Source organism: Hyperolius riggenbachi, chromosome 8 (genome assembly GCF_040937935.1).
Source record: "Hyperolius riggenbachi isolate aHypRig1 chromosome 8, aHypRig1.pri, whole genome shotgun sequence".
Lineage (NCBI taxonomy): Eukaryota > Metazoa > Chordata > Amphibia > Anura > Hyperoliidae > Hyperolius > Hyperolius riggenbachi.
In genome coordinates, this window is record NC_090653.1 from 133647974 (window position 1) to 133665823 (window position 17850).

The 17850-nt window shown below is 42.7% G+C and overlaps 1 protein-coding gene across 2 annotated transcripts in view; it reads left to right on the top strand.

Annotated features, from left to right (window-relative positions):
- Positions 1–2219: 2219 nt before the first annotated feature.
- Positions 2220–17850, top strand: part of CHRDL1 (chordin like 1) — a 133905-nt gene continuing 118274 nt past the window's right edge. Inside the window, exons 1-2 of one of the 2 annotated variants that reach the window (XM_068249607.1) lie at positions 2220–2358; positions 17332–17453. The gene's annotated coding sequence lies outside the window, so the exon portion shown is untranslated. The remainder of the gene's footprint in view (positions 2359–17331; positions 17454–17850) is intronic. The other variant, XM_068249605.1, reaches the window with a different exon arrangement.

Consider the following 17850-nt stretch of genomic DNA (forward strand, 5'->3'; position numbering starts at 1 on the left):
TTATTTCCGCTTGTGTTTACATTTAGCCTGCGAGCCGCCATCGGCGGCCCGCAGGCTATTCACGGAGCCCCCCGCCGTGATTTGACAGGAAGCAGCCGCTCGCGCGAGCGGCTGCTTCCTAATTAATCAGCCTGCAGCTGGCGACGCAGTACTGCGTCGCTGGTCCTGCAGCTGCCACTTTGCCGACGCGCGGTATGAGTGCGCGGTCGGCAAGTGGTTAAAAAGCAGAAATATTACCCATACCAAGATAAAAAAAACATTAATGGTAAATCTGCCTTCCTTTACCTTTAACTACTTTAACTCTTCTATCTTTCATCTATAATTCTGTTTTTTCACCAGTTATCTTCATCTGTAATTCTTGTTTTCTTTAATCTGGGTTCTCCATTTCTTCATATGTGTTTTTCTGCTTTTCTTCCATATTATTTATGTCTATGCTTGAAGAGTGCAGGCCCGGCTTCCCTCTCCTATCGCTTTCCTGCCTCTGATTGAACAGGAGCCCCGACATCATACATTTCCCGTTAATGCCTCCCATTGGTTAATTTTTGTGGACCAATGCAAATCTTCTGTGGTAAATTTAAATAAGCCCCAGTAGGGAAATTCAATTCAGACCCATTGGGTTGCATTTACATTTCCTGATGAGTAATGCTATTGATCCACCGCTCTAGATCACTGAGGCTACTTGGTAGGAATTTCCAGTGGTGCTGATTTGAATTTCCCAATGAGGCTTATTTGAATTTGCTGTGAAGAATCACCACTGGACCACAACCATTAACCAATGAGAAGCCCCAACTGGGAATTCACATATGCCAGTTCCCTGGCTCCTGCATAGTTAGCGGCAGGGATGTGAAGGGAATGAATGGCGAGGCTGACTTTCTTAAAGCACACCTGAACTTAGAGGAATGTGGAGACTGACATATTTTTTTTCTCTTAAACAATACCATTTGCCTGGCTGTCCTACTGAACCTCAGTCTCACTTTTAGCCATAGACCCTGAACAAGCTTGCAGATCAGATGTTTGACTGAAGTTTGCCTGGATCAGCTGCATGCTTGTTTCAGCTGTGTGATCCAGACACTACTGCAGCCAAAGACATCAGCAGGATGCCAAGCAACTGGTATTGTTTAAAAGTACTGTAAATTATTATGGCAACCACCATATCCCTCCCAGTTCGTGGTGTCCTTTAAAGCAAGACAGAAGGCTTACAAGAGAAGAAAATAGGAGAACAGATGAATAGCAGAAGGAGACAGAGAAAAAAAGAATTGTAGATAAGAAATATAAAAAAATATTACAAGTGACATTTTCTCCATTCACAATATTTGTATTATTTTATGTTTGTTTTTTGTTTTGTTTTTTGTACAAATTTTAAAGCATAATGGTAAATACATAATGGGTCATAAATTATTCCTTTAACTATTATCTTGGCGCATGTGTGTATATAGATTTCTGGTGAACCTTCATTAGGAAAGGAGATTCCATAAAAGTCCCACCACAATACTAAAGCTCCCAGCTCCTCCTGGGCACTGTAAGTGGGGATCACCCTTTGCCCTTAATACTAAAACTAAGGTACAGACTAACCAACAAGCTCATGGTGAACCAGAACTCATTGCAAGGGTCATTTGCAAGAGTGTTTTGTTAGGTACCCCTAATACTAAGAACTATGACTTGGTATTGCTCAGAGGGTGGAGATCCATGCTTTTCAGCTCTACCTTTCTGGTCAATACAAGCCTGCATGTGACGTAAGCAGTTAACAAACACTATATTTAAATTATATTAAATGTAATTGTAATATTTAAAGAATACATCTTTGTGCTTGCAGGAAACATTTATACACATTTTCCCAAAAAAGTTACAAAAATGTTAAAAAAAAAACATTGCTGCAAGTTTTAACATGAAGAAGCAGTAGAATTGAGTATAAACCATGCTAATAGTTTATTTTTTCTTCTACCCAAATGTTTTATTGTGATGCAGAGAAATGTAGTTTCTTCATCATTTTCTGTAAGAATAGAAGAGTCTGACTGAGTAATCTGCTACCCCCTGTACTCTGGGTGGCTGAGCATCTACACCTCCAGTCCAGGCTTGTGGCAGGTGTCCAGTAACTCCAGAGACTGAGAGAGAAAGAGGGAGAGAGGTGGGGGTGTGGAGGGAGGAGAAGGGGGAGGCAGGTACCCGTGCTCTGGCAATCAATCAGTCAGTCAGATACAAGCACTGCCCTCTCCTTCTACACACTTTCCTTGCAACTGACTTCCCCTGGGACAGCCAAAGAGCTCCATTCTGAAGAAAAGAACTGCACAGTGCCACAGACACTGGATTATTAATTAATACGTCTGCTGGGACACATTTACTCTGGGACTGCACAAGAAGGTGAGTTTGCTGTAAACTCCACTGCTTTCTATGAGAGAGACATGCATTCTGTAGAGCAAATTCTTGAAAAACCATATCTTTTATTTTCAAGGACAAGTAGTTGCAATAGTTCAAATATTTCTGCAAACTTTGATTCAATAAACTGTGCTTATATTGCTAAAAGAATAAATGACTCAGTCCATTAATATATCTCAGCTGCAACATCTGAACTTAGAGCTCTGACAGCTTGCATAGCTGTTATAGAAAGCTGCAAGTGATAGAAAGTGTTTTGGTTTTCTGGTACTGTGTTTTGTGGCAGTAATATGTTTACAATAGGGTAACCCTAAGCCTCATGAATGACAGAAACAAAATCACGTTTCCTCCTAAGTATTCTCCTGGGAGATAATTTTCATCTTCTGTTCAAAAAAATGTTTTAGCACTTTAAAAAAGTACTGTCAAAATTATTTTGAGTGTTTTCTTGCTTGCTGGTGGCATGAAAGGCATTTTATTAATAATGTGACAATATCATCTAGGAGAAACCTAGGAGAAAAGGGATCAGGCCCTGTGGCCCATATGTAATTCACTTTTTCTCCTAAGTTTTCTCCTAGGTGATAATTTTTCATCTTCTATTTAAAATAACTTTTCAGCATTTCGCAATTGAAAAAAGGTACTAAAAGTTGTAGAAAAGGAACCGTAAAAATTATGTTGTGCATTTTCTTGCTTGCTGGGAGTTTAAATGTCATTTTATTGACAAAGTGTTAAAATATCAACGTGGAGAAAACTAAGGAGAAAACGTGAATTGCACATGGGTGTCTCTTCTGTTATGTTCCTCGTTATTTATTGCATTTTCCATTCCTTAAACTATTATCATGGAGTAATTGGATTGTCTGAACACACTAGTGATGCTCAAATTGTATGTAGTCAATGGAATTAGGTACTTAAATTGGATCTCTTTTTAGTTATCTGCAGTTAAGGTTTTGACTAGTCTGAAAAAGATTGTTGTAGATGATTCCCACTATCATTCAGAGATCTCCATGTAGCATGGACAGTGTGGTCCATATGCAATTAACATTTTCTCCTGAATTTTTCTACTAAGAGATAATTTTCATCTTCTCTTCAAAATAACTTTTCAGCATTTTAAAATTGACAAAGTACCTAAAAGATGGTAAAAATGTACTATCAAAATTATTTTGTGTATTTTGTAGCTTGCTGGTGATGCAAAAAGGCATTTTATAACAAGATATGAAAATATCACCAAGGAGAAAACTCAGGAGAAAAAGTGAATTGCATACGGGCCCAGGTCTCATGCACTACGGGGATGAATAAATATGGTTTCTTTTTGTCATTATACATTGATCAAGCATTGCCATCTTTCACAACGATTTCCAGCTTCTATAATTACGTTACCAACTGTCCCTCAGTACCTTACCAAACACACAAAGGGAAATACTCACTGCCAAACAGTCCTCTGCTGCTTTATAAAGCCTGCAGGCTGCTTATAAGCCAATAAGAAGTGCACACACACGTTACACCTAGTCTGCAGTGATTAATCAAGCAGAAGCTGAGCAGGTCAGCCAATCGTTGGAGAGGGCTTCAGTTGCATATAGACAATGGCTATATGACCAGCAGGGGGCACCAGCGTGCAGGATATTCCCTCTCATCTGCCCCCCTCCTAACTAAACTGCATGGGAATCTACAATAAAATTAAAAACAATGGTGCACAAGCCAGCCTGGGGCCCCAGGAACTCTCACTGCCCGGGCCCCAGAACCAGCATGTAACACCATATGTGAGCGCAGTCAAGCCCTGGAGCTGCCACCCCCAAGAGCTTGTCCCCAACTGCTCTGAAACTTACCAAACACACAAAGGGAAATACTCACTTCCAAACAGTCCTCTGCTGCTTTATAAAGCCTGCAGGCTGCTTATAGGCGCTCACAATCTAATCTCTACCACAGTATGTTTTTGGGCTGTGGGAGGAAACTTATGCAAACACGGAGTACATTAAAAAAATCCATGCAGATAAAGTGTCCTGGCCCAGATTTGAACCTGGGATCCACTTATGGCAAAGCAAGAGAGCTTATCCACTATGCCACTGTGCATTTGTTTCAAGGTTTAACATAAGTGGTAAATACTACCTAATATTTATGATATTGCTTTATGTGAAAGCATTACATTATTTTTACAATGGCTTGTTGGTGTTTTTTTGTTTTTATCCATTCTGCTTTCTTTTTAACAGCAATGTTCAATTTGAAAAACGCACAAAAAAATAAATAGATTCAGTTTTGCCATACATAATGGTGACTGGAGGAAAGTATACAGAAAGTAAACTGGCAACTAAAAAGTTATGCACGCATACATTAACACGTTACAGACCACAAGGCTCCGGCCCCTTAAGGAATAGAGCCTTATTTCAATGCAACCGTTCTGTGATCACTGTGATTGGCTTACAGTCATCACCTTGCAAGAAGCCAATAAAACGTGCTCCTTACCCATAGAAGGAAGCTCATCTCACATGACAGCTGAGTCTACTTTATCCAGGAGCAGCGATCCGGGTTGGGACCGCAGTAAGCCACGGTATAGAATCTACGGTGCTTCAGAGTTAGAGAACCGCAGATGCGATGTAGATTCTACCTACCGCGGTCCCTAACCAGTTAAATTTTCCACCTTAAAACAGAATTCTTCACAAATGTAAAATCCAGATTTCAGTATATTTTCTGGATTTTATAGTTTGCCTGTAACACCACTTAAATGACAAGTGTAATTATAAAGTGCTTGTCTACATGCTCATCTAAGCCCACCTACCACTCCTGCTAGTCCTCCCCATGGCTACATCTACTGGCCTAGTGCGCACAATATCACTGCATATACACGCCCATTGCTGTTCTCTATTGTTATGAAGACGGTCTGTCCAATGAATAGAGAAACTATCTACTATTTACTCCACGATATTCATCTACAGAGTAGAGATGCAGGGCCTGATCCAGTTCCCTATTTCTCCAAGTTTTCATATCTTATAAATAAAAGGCCTTATAAGCCACAAGCAAGAAAATACCTTGAATAATTTTGAGAATACTCTTTCACCTACTTTTTGGTATTTTCTCAATTGCAGAGTGCTGGAAAGTTATTTTAAACATGATATGAAAAACTATCTCCTAGGAGAAACTTAGGAGAAAAAGTGAATTGGATCCGGCCCACAGTGTCTAACTATACAGTAATACTTAGTGAGTTTTAGGCCTTGGGTACCCTTGGGTGAGGACGGAGTGAACAGTTACTGAGGGTCATAGATACACTTTTAGGATTGTTTTCCCCTTTTAGGGCTAATTAGTCCAACCCTTTTAGAGTTTTTTTTTTCGCCTTCCTCTGGATCAACTGAGATATGCTGGGGGAGGAGGGGCAGCCTAGTGTTGAACCATTTGTTTGTGCAAATGACGGTGATATTTCTGTGCACTGCCTGCACACATAAAGTTTACTTCTGTTTCCTTAATACAACCCAGGAGGTACCACTCCCACTGCTGGTGTATAACTCCTGTTTCCTAGATCAGCGTTTTCTAGAATAGTACATGTCCTCCAACATCTGTATTATAGTTGGACAGTTGGAAATATTGCCTTGACCTCAGAAGCCATATCCTCCCCCTAGCCCTCCCCCTCCCCCCAATTAATCAGTAGATTAAAGTCAACTGAGATGGCCGATAATCCATTGTGTGTACATACAGCAGCCCCCCAACCATTGCCCAGCCAACGATCTGCCAGGTGGATCACTTCAGCCAAGTATTGGGCAATGGCTGTGTTCTCCCCGCTCGCTGCGTGACACCACATCTGTGGCCCTCCATCGGCCCTCCTCCCTCTGCATTGCAACACAACACGTCATCAGCCTATAGGCTGACAAACACGTCTGTAGAGCCTCAGCCCAGCGATATCACCCAATTGGGCCCTGAACCCCAATGGGTGAGTGACATCAATCTAGGATGTGTATGGGCCTTAAGTATTACAGAGTTGAGTCATATTGACTGAAAATAATAAACAATAGTTTTTTCTCCTTGCCAGTGGTTTTTTGATCTGCAGGTTTTGATTTTGAGTAAATAAGTTATTGGCAGAACTCCAGGATGTGTGTAAATGACCCCTGTAGACTTACCCCCCCTACCTTCAACAGTCAGTGCCATCTGTGCTCACAACCATTCTAGTACAGTGGAGCATTCCCAGGTGGCAAGCGTCATGCAGAGGCGACTATTAGCACATTTAAAGGACAGGTCCGGGGTTAAAAAAAACAAAACCAAGATCTACTTACCTTGGGCTTCCTCCAGGCCCTGGCAGCCTATCGGTCCCTCACCGCAACTTCTTCACGTAGCCTGGAGCGTTCTTTGTAGGTGCAGAAGTGTGGTGCGGCCACTCGCTCAGGCGCAAAAGACATCTGCAACAGAGGGGGCCACGGGACACTGGCTTCGAACAGAGCTGTGGCAAGGGACAAATAGGCTGCTAGGCAGGGGCTGGAGGAAGCCCCAGGTAAGGAGATCTTGTTTCTTTTACCTCGGATATGTCCTTTAATGGAGCTTGACCTGGATGGAGCGTCCTCCTCCTACACCCTTTTTTACCCACATTGTGATGCCGGTCCCATGACACTTTACCGTTACCAGCCTGTCCATTTCCACTGCATTTCTGCCATTAAAAACACAGTTTTTTTAATGGAGTAAGATGAAATATCGATATCCCTCTCGCTAAAGTTGTCCTTGAAAGGTGAAAGTGAAGGTTCTTCCCATGACTTGTATTCAGAGAGCACTGTTCCAGGAATCAGAGTTAGACAGCACAGTATCCGATATAAAGACAGAGGTTTTTTGAGCTGTTTATTTATGGAGAACAGTTTCTAGCAGTGAGTTTCTGGTTCTTAGTATTGACTCATCTCTGTGAGATCTCTAGATATAGCAGTCGAAAGCCTTATTTGGTTAGTGTCTGATTTACACTGTATGAATAAAATCCACATTGTAGATAAGTATCTGTACATTACATGTAATAATATGCTGTGGCATAGTAATAGAGGATGCAGAGGTGGTGACCACAACTGGGCTGTTGGACCTAAGGGGTGCACAAGCGGACCTCCTCCACTTGCCACATTAGCTCTTTATTGGTACTGTAGTACTAATGATCATCTGCATATGTGCTTTGAATAGTGGTAACCAGTAGTAAACCATTCCTTTTCCTCTGTTCACTCCTCTCTCGCACAGTGCATATCCATAGAAAATCGGTGATATGTATCATGTGCTTACCTAAAAGGGCAGTTGTGAGGTGAAAAAAAATTCTACTCATCTGGGGCTTTCTCCAGCCCCTGACAGCCTATCTGTCCCTTGCCACAGCTGTGGACTCCCAGGATGTTGTTGCAGATGCTGACCACGCCATGTCGGCATCTTCTGCAAGCGATCCTGTAGCCTGGAGGATTCTTCTGTGCCTGCGCAATACTTCTGCGCCTGCACAGAATGTCATTGTGACCAGGGCGACAGCAGACTCATGCAGGTGCAGTAGATCGACCTGGCAAAGTGGGCATCTCCAACGGAGGGGATCCCAGGACATCAGAGCTGTGGAAAGGGACATATTGGCTGCCAGGGGCTGGAGGAAGCCCCAGGTAAGTAGATCTGTGTTTTGTTTTTTTGTTTGTTTTTTGGGGTGTTTTTTTGCTCCGACGTATCCTTTAAAGGCTTCCCTTGTTGCAGTATATCTCTACCTCCTAGGTGGCGCTCTTATGTCAGAACGCCTAAGAAACAGAGAGTATTATTGCAGAGAGGCAGTAAAGGCAGGCCATTTCAAAAATGCATGAGTGACTTCAGGTCTAAAAAAAGCCCCGGCCTTTAATGTGCCAGTAGATGGCCTGACGGCTAGTAGAAAAGAGAAAGTTTGTTCCAAGCACTTTTGTATTTGTTTCTTTTAAAGTGGACCCAAATTAAAAATACAATACATTTCAGAAATAAAATCTATTTTCTAAATTATAATAATAAATAGCAGCCTTTTTTCAGCTGCATGATGACAAATATAAAATATTTTACATTCATTGGAGGAACCCCTCCCTTCCTTTCATATTGCCGGGACAGAATCCGTCAGACTGGTCGAGTAGGAGGCGTCTGGCAAAGGAGGAATTGCTAATGGCTGCCACCTGTATAACCCTAGTTATGAAAAGAGAAGGGTGAAAAGCATGCACTGAAATGCTCATAGGGTTGACAGAGTGTTTATTTATCTTTGTATGTGTCAGAGTGGTGCAACTAAATATTTTAAATTAAAATAATGTTTGGTTTGGGTCCGCATTAAAGAGGAGCTGTCAGCCATACTATCTCAGGAAAAAAAACACAAATATATAAGTAGATAAATACTTGCTCTACTTACATAAAATATGTATTGCACTGTCCACGTTATGATTCCTGTGAATCTTATAAAGGAAAAGTAGAGAATCCTATTCTAGACAGTTTCCATATTTACTGTGGCTATTTTGAAGCCAGTCGTGATGTAATATCCGCCCTTAGTCTCCTCTGCCTGATTTGCCCACCCTTCACTATAGAAAGTGCAGTGTTTCAGCCTGAGAAATTTTGGCCAATCAGAGAGGAACAGAGGTGTGGGAGGGGAAAACAGGAGGGAAAGAGGCTTCAGCCAATGAGGCTGCATTAGTTATGTCTGAGGGGAAGTAGAGAAGCAAAAAAAGACAACCCAGCATGCCCTGCAACTTCTCTTTTGTGTACCAAATTTTCTATGTACCAAATAAGAGTCATGTAAACTGGGGAACGATAATTTATCAACAAGAAAAGTAATAGTGATTTTAACTTTTGGATTGCCTGATTAGCATCCTTATTACTTGTTTACCAGATAAAAATAAATAATTGATTTTTGATTTTATACCCAACAGTTACTCTTTAAACATCCAGTAAAACAACATGGATGGGAAAGTGTAACTCTGTAGCACATCTGTATGTTGTGAAGTTACTGCAACATTGCTGAGGAATATGAAAAGGATAAAGCCTTCAGTATTAATCTTTTCTTATAGATCAGTTTTCCCTTCAAAGCACTTTTCACTCAGTGCAGTTGATTAGGTTCAGTCAGCGCCTTGATTTAATCAGCCACAGAACCTGCGTCATTCACATTTGTCAGGATTTAAAAAGAATAACGTCGCAACTGTGCTCCCGTCTGGCCTGCATTCCTCATTCCTGCCCCGATAGCTGGCAGGCAAACAGCACATTCAAGAGTTGTTGGGTGTGAGCTGGAGACTATGCAGGTGGCCAGAGGAGCCAAGTACTTGGCATAATACGTACAGGAGTTGCTATTGGTCACTATATTTTTAACTACCTCCGTACCAGCAGTCTCTGGCCCCTTAAGGACCAGAGACTGCTTGTGCTGTAAAAAGGTACTTACCAACAAATCGCCACACTGATCTGCCACTCTCACTGGTCACACCGCTCTCCCATCGCCGCAGGTCCCTCTCTCTGCCGTCTCTATTATGGCAGAGCTCTGTACGCCGGTCAGGAGCCGCTTTCATTGGCTCATTGACCCTGTCCATCAATGTAAGCCAACGGGATTGGCTTACAGTAATGACAGGATCAGGAGCCAATGAAATCGGCTCTTGACCGGCTCAAAGAGCTCTGCCGTCATACTGATGGCAGGGCAAGTGGGTTGTGGCAGGGGCAGAGCAGCGCAATCAGCAGGACCGGTGGGACCGTGTGGCGACGATTGTTGAAATCTAAATCTTGTCAGAGCCGCGTAGCCACAACCAGGATGTAGATCTCAACCACACTGGTCTGGAAGCGGTTAAGCCCCAACTTGTAGAGCAACAGGCTACAATCATCTCGCGCACCTGTCTGTGCCCCGCCTCTTGCAGTGTAATCAGCATGATTATCTTAAATAGCAACTGTAGGGAAAATAACATAATCAATAAAATTGATTTTTTTTTTTACAATATTTATTTTATATATTATTTAGTCACACTGCATATTTGGCGGTAGCAATGCAGTCCAGGGACTGCACCGCTAAAAAGAGGCGTTCGGGGATTATCGCGTTAATACCGGGATCACAGTAAAAATTTATTTGTGATTATCTCCCGCTGACTAAAGTTCCCTTACATGGTAGGAACACCAAATTTGCTAGATATGTTAACAAGAACAGTGGGAACAAGCGGACTTTTTTTTTTTTTCAAAAAGACCTTATAGTTTTTGAGAAAATTGATTTCAAAATTTTAAAGGAATAAAGTATACATTTAGATGTGGCAAATGACAGTTCTTAGTGAAACAATTCCTGCCAACTTTAGCAGTTAATAGCAAAGGCCCCTTACATCCTAGCAACACCAAATATGCAGGATATGTTAAAAAGATAGTGGGAAATAATATTTAAAAAAAATAATATATATATATTTTTTGTGCTGATAGTGGGATACCCCCCCCCCCCCAAAAAAAAATTAAGTGGGGTCCCCCCTTCCCAAACCTCTGTAGCCCCTTGTCCCCCATGCAGGCTGGGAGAGCCAGAATGCGGAGGCCCGTCCGACTGGGGCTTCGCACCCTGAGCTATACCAGCCCGCATGGTCCATGGTATGAGGGGGCTCCGGGGGAGAGATGCGGCCAAGCCTTCCCCTTTCCCCCGGACCCCTTGTCCAATTCATGGACAAAAGGCTCTTCCCCACCTCCGGTGCCCCAGGAGGAGGTGGGGGCGATGACTCCTTGGGGGAGTTTATGGTGGCATCTGGGAGTCCCCTTTAAGAAGAGGACTCCCAGATGCCGGCCCCCCCTCCCAGAAGAAATGAGTATCCCTTACCCATTTCCATATAGGGTAAGTGAAATAAAAACACATACTTAAACACATTTCCTTTGAAATTTTAAAATTGATTTTCTCAAAAACTATAAGGTCTTTTTTCCTCTTGTTCCCAATGTTCTTCTGAACATATCTGGCAAATTTGGTGTCCCTACCATGTAAGGGGGCTTTGCTATTAACTGCTAAAGTCAGCGGGTTTTGGCGGCTTTTTAATCACAAATACTTTTTTGTTTGAAATTTTAAAATCGATTTTCTCAAAAACTAAAAGTTCTTTTTGAATTTTTTTTAAGTTGTAGCCACATCTCACCTTTATAATCCATGCAATGTTGGTGATTGTAGCATGTATGGGGGCTTTGCTATTAGCTAAAATTTTCCGTGATCACGGCCGTGAATTTCCGGGAATGCCTCATTCACAGGAAAAATATTGTGAGTCCTCTTTCAAATAGGAAATGAATCACGCCATTTCCGGATTTTATTTCAACCACGGCCGAGTAGTGGAATCCGTGATTGGGGGGTATCTGAGCATCACTGGGAGCTGCACAGCAACATAGGTGGTGCTCGAGTTAGATAGGGTACTTCTGGTGCAGCACACCGCAGGCAATGTGAACTACTCCCTAGACTTACATTGCCCCAGCGGTATGCTGCGGTAAAATGCTGCACTGCGCCAGTATGAAAGGGTCCTCAGTGTTTGCCCATTGTAAAATCTTTCCTCTCCCTGATTTACATACTGCAATTTATCTTTACTGCTGGTAGGTGATCTCTGCAGAATGCTTGTTTACTGGGAGTTCTGAAGTCTATACAAAATATACCTGGTCTCCCAGAATACTCTGGGAAGAGAATTACGCTTATGTAAACATCTAGGCTAACCTTTACTGGGAGTGTGGGTTTACGATCCAACATACAGCAATATATTGCTGTAAGAAGTGTTTCTGATGCTAAAACCAGGAAAACTGCCAACAAAGTGGGTATCTGGAATAATTTACTGCATTATACTATATGTCACTACAGGCCCTCTTTGAGCCAAGTAGCAGTACTGGATCTGCCCATAAAGCCTGCTGTTAGTTGCTCAGCTGCACTGCAGAGAGCTCATTTCATACAAAAGCTAATGTTTGGCGATATATAATTCTATATTTAGAATAGTGCCTTGTGGTGAACTATAAAACCCAACTTTAATTGTCACCATTATTTTAGTTTTATGTACAGTGGAAGACAATTAGAAGCTCTTTTGGCTTTGCATTGCTGTCTATGTTTCAACAGGGGAGAATTAGCCTATTTGTCTTTTGATCGTGGTTTCCCTTGACTTGTATATAAAATATTATCCTCTGACGCCGGCATAAAACAAGGAAGAGCTCATTACAAGTCTTTATTCCTGCACTTCAGCTTTCCAGCTCACCCTGCAGTGATCATTTTGGGCACATCACTTTTCTGGGCCCATTCGCAGCTGACATCAGTGGAAATGGAAGTACAACAGGTTGTAACTGTAATCCCAGCTGGAAATGATGACAAGTGCAGTGCACAGCAGAGCCTTTGAGAGCTTATTGGGATAACAATCCTATATATACACAGCAGGTCTGTAGTGGCAATCAGAAAGCCTCAGCTATTGCCAGGAGGGCAGCTGTGTCTGGCAGTATGTGAGCACCGCTGTAAGCTCCTTTGGACTGCTCAGGCCTGTTTTAATAAATGAACTGAATTCCATGTTGAGTATAACCAGGCTGTGCTCGGAGCCCAAATATTGTGCTATACTTGGCAGCTCCATTTCACCTTACAACGTTTGTCCACATTCACAAAACTGGGAGCTGTGAGTAACTTTTTTTCCTAAGAGGCAATGCATGACTTATCTGGGGTCAGGGATGAGCTGACTGTGATCTTCCTTTTTTGCGGCCAGAATATCATTTTGAAGGACAATATTAGCATGCTGTGTTTAGTGCTTTGCGCTATATTTTATGCTATCCAACCACATGCTCTGCTGTATTACAGTGATGCGAGCTGAACTCCAAGCTGTCTTTATGGAACGAGCTATAAGCTTGACTCCGGATGCCCTTGTAAATCTGACCTTCTTGGGGCCTGATTTATTAATTATTTATTATCACCAGTGCTATGTAATCGTCATTTTATGCAGCATCCACAGCAAGAGCTTTTTCAAAAATAGATGAATCCAGGAAAGTTTTACTTTATTACAATTTTTTAAAAGGCCTGTTCACACTAAAAGCAGAGCAGAGCAGATCTCGGTGCTCTGTATCACACTAGTGCCTGGGTCCGTTCCAGAGTTGTAACTACAGAGGAGCAGCCTCTATGCCTGCAGGGGGGGCCTAGGCCTGTAAGGGGGGCCCAGCTACTACTTCACTCCCTCTAATAAAGGGGTTCAGCCTTCAGACCAGGTGTTTTTGTGGCTACACTTACTGTGGGTGTAAAAATTATGATATCCAAACTTATTTTATGACCCTTGCAAGATGGGCCCCCAGACTATGAGGGTCGCAAGGGGTTGGCATGTAATAGGGTGTAAACATTGGGAGAGCCCCATCAAAATGTTTCTGGGGTAGCCCATGATTTGTAGTGACACCCCTGGCCCTCTCTCCATATTCATGACTGCTATTCAAACCCCAAATTGTATGGTGTGGAGCCTAGGTTCTCAGCGTGTGTTACCACTACTCCAGGGGGTACTTCTGATAGGTTGAGGGTATTCTCAGGCTTGACATAGCTTTTTAAGTATAAGAAATGTGGAACTTTGTGGAGAAACACTTGTGTAGAGCAATGCAGGAAATGCGTTCAGGGGCATGTTTAAGCAATGGAGGCAGGCAACTCTATTTGCTTGTATTGAACGGGGGTTGAACCACTTGGCACTTCACTACAGCTATCAAAGTGGGCTGTTGGGTGATTCTGGTCCACTGCTGCAGAAACACTGGGGGAGAGGTAAAGATGCTTATTGTCAGCTGGTAAGATGGTGGGTGTTATGAGCCCATTGTATACTGGCACAGCTGTGTCATATGGGAATAGGGCAGATGCACCCATCCACTGCACATTCCTTGCATAGAAGAATGGGCAAGCCATAGTTTATTGCTGCAAGAAGTAAGCTTGTAGAAAGTAGATCTCTTCTAGAACCCTAATTAGTACATTTCTTATATCCATCATGGTTTGAGCTTTTGAGTTCACAGGACGGCTTCTCAGCCCCACTGCTTGTGCCCTATACCTGATGAGGTTCATTTCCATTGTAACAAAGGGGTTCTAGCTAATATTGCATACATGTTATCAAAATGTGACGGCATTATTAAAGGATACCACAACTGACATGTGGCATAATGAGATAGACATGGGTATGTACAGTGCCTAGCACACAAATAACTATGCTGTGTTCCTTTTTTTCTTTCTCTGCCTGAAAGAGGTAAATATCAGGTATGTAAGTGGCTGACTCAATCCTGACTCAGACAGGAAGTGACTACAGTGTGACCTTCACTGATAAGAAATTCCAACTATAAAACACTTTCCTAGAAGAAAATGGCTTCTGAGAGCAAGAAAGAGATAAAAAAGGGGGAAATTCTTATCAGTGAGGCTCACACTGTAGTCACTTCCTGTCTGAGTCAGGACTGAGTCAGCCACTTACATACCTGATATTTACCTATTTCAGGCAGAGAAAGAAAAAAAGGAACACAGCATAGTTATTTGTGTGCTAGGCACTGTACATACCCATGTCTATCTCATTATGTCACATGTCAGTTGTGGTATCCTTTAAGTCTGAAATGCTTATGCAAATTTCAACATCTGATTCAGGTACCCGCTGTGAAGCCCATGCTGCCATTTGGTTTTCCTCTTCCTGCATCAAGAATGACCCATGTTGGACAAAGGTCTATATAGGGATCGATCTACAAATGCTGCATTTTGTTGTAAAAACAACCCAACTGAGTAACTTTTCTATTGTGAATATCTGTCCTCTGGACATTATTTCACAAGCCCCATCTCCGGGTTCACCCCACGCAGTACACAGCTTCCTGGAGATCTTTACTTTACACTAATGCAGCTGCAGAAGGAACACAAGTCCACTCCAGGGACATGCTTATAGTGGTACCTTCTAGAGTGCTGTAGACTTTTATGTTGTACTGTAAGTGGTAAAAGAATAAATGGATGTAGCTGTGTAAATGGGCTTAGAACAGACATAAGATTTCCGTCATCTGAAATGGTCATATCAGGTTATACAGGTGTCCTCTGAAACCACTGGTACTTGGGGAATAGCAACTGACCACAGCAGAATTTTCTTAAAGGTCCAAGGATCGGTCAGCACATCAGGCTTCACAAGACCAGAAATGTGTTTTTTTCCCCCATCAAATGCATGTGTCAAACACCAATCATTGACAATTGTTTCAGGGCCACGCAGGATCCCCTTCGTCAGAACAGTGCAGACATATAATTTTCAGCTGTTTGATATTGTTTTTCCCCCAGCTCTTGCCCTGCTGCCCTTCCTCTCCTGTATAGGGATGGCAATGCTTAGGAGAACTTGTAGAGAAGCATGTGATCAGTCTGATCAGCTGATCGATTTGTAAGGTTCTGATTAGCTGTGATGACTTAAAGAAAACCTGTACTGAAAAAAAAGTTCCCCTGTGGGGTACTCACCTCAGTAGGGGGAAGCCTCTGGACCCTATCGAGGCTTCCCCGTCGTCCTGTGTCCCACGGCGGTCTCGCTGCAGCCCCAGGAACACACAGGCGACAATTTGTCGCGGTGTGCAATATTTACCTTTTCTGGCTCCAGCAGGGGTGATGTTTCGGCTCTTCTGACGGAGATAGGCGGAAATAGCGATCTCCGTCGGGTCCGCTCTACTGCGCAGGCGCAGGAGACTTGTGCCTGCGCAGTAGAGCGGCCTGATGGAGATCAGCTATTTTCGTCTATCTCTGTGGGAAGAGCGGATACTGTGCCTGCGCTGGAGCCAAGAGATAAATATTTACATCGTGCCGCTCCGTGAGGATTTTTGCCGCTGCTGTGGGACCGAGGAGGACAGGGGAAGCCTCAATAGGATCCAGAGGCTTCCCCCACCTGAGGTGAGTACCCCCTAGGGGAGTTATTTTCATTACAGATTTTCTTTAAGGTAGCCATACATCAGGTGACTTGGCAGCCGATCGATCATCCAAATAGATTAATATAATCCAATTGGATGAAAATCAGTGCCACCAAGTGCTTGCCCGACCGACAAAGCGACCAATTTTGGGACGGAAATTGGTCGCATGGTCAATCGCGCATGCCGCAAGATGTCGGGACGAAGTTGGTTGGTCGGGTGTGTGACGATTTCTGGAACAAGCAACAAGACAATGAAACCCCTGCCGCTACCGTCACTATGTATAGATGTATAAGAATGTATAATGTATAAGAATGTGCACGGTGTGCATTTATACATTACCTGTCTTGTAGCAGCCTCCGCACGGTGTCCGTAACCGCCGGGCGGCTCTCCGAACACGCCACTGGTGCATATTGTCTGACGTCTGTGCATAGTGTCTGACGTGAGACGCTATTCGCCAGTGACATGTACAGAGAGCCGCCCGGAGGATTACGGACACCGTGCAGAGGCTGCTACAAGACAGGTAATGTATAATGCACACACATGGGTTCACATTATACATTGGGGGCAGCGGCAGTGTGGACTCAGTCGATTCCCTGAAGATTTCATGCTGCAATCGGACGGGAATCGGCCTGTAGAATATGGACAGAATCAACAAAAAACTAAATTATCTCTAATCAGATTCGATTAGAGATACATTTTTCTCTTTGTCGAATCTGCCCATAATCGTCAGGTCTATGGGTACCTTTACTGGTTTAACACATGATCATTACCAGCAAAACTGATCACATGAGTTTTCCTAAGCATTGTCATCCCTACGCCTGTACCTACGTCAGCCAGGCTGTGCATCATTCATGTCTATACAAGGATTCGCGAACAGACTAAAGTTAATAATCAGAGAGCACTTTACATTGCCTGTTATTTAAAACCTATATGCAGCTTTACCTGCTTTGATCATTTTTGTTATCTTAGAGTTGAGATGGATCCTAGAATAAGATATTCTTCTGAGAAGGAGGTTATTGAAGAGGTCACATGGAAAGTGTGAACCTTTGATGTGTCTTGTTCCATTACTTAAGCTGGATAGATAAATGCCTAATAATTCATTTGGAAAGCATTAATAGGATTTCTTCTTGGACAGAAAAGATAGCCTTTTATATAAACTCCTTAAATATTTTTTTCTGTTCTCCATAGTGAATGGTTTGGCAGTCGGTCTTGCAATGATGGAAGGGAATTAAAGTCTGAGCGTCAACAACTATCTGTTGCGGTTTAGAAGCATCAAGTGAATTAAAGTTTGGCTGGAGGTTCATATAAAGGTAGCTTTGACTTTAAGCAAAATATTCAACAATTGAAGAAAGATATTATCCTCCATATAACCATCTGTTACCTGGTGCAATGATAGGAAAACAAAGTCGAAATACCAAACCTCTGTTTTCACCTCACAATCACATGATGACTGCTAGGCTCTCTTTCTCCCTACACTTACTGCTATTTAAAGGTGGGATGCTGCATCCGACGAGAATGCTTCAGGCTTTTAAAGGATGCAGGGCTGACAGGCTCCTTAGGAGTGGAGAGGATTAAATATTGGATGGAGCCCCCTGTCCTTTATTTAGATAATTTACAATCAGTATAGGCATAGATCAAAGATGTATATGCACATACAATTTTGATTGGTCAATCACTGACCACCAATTTTACCACCCCCGTGCAGTA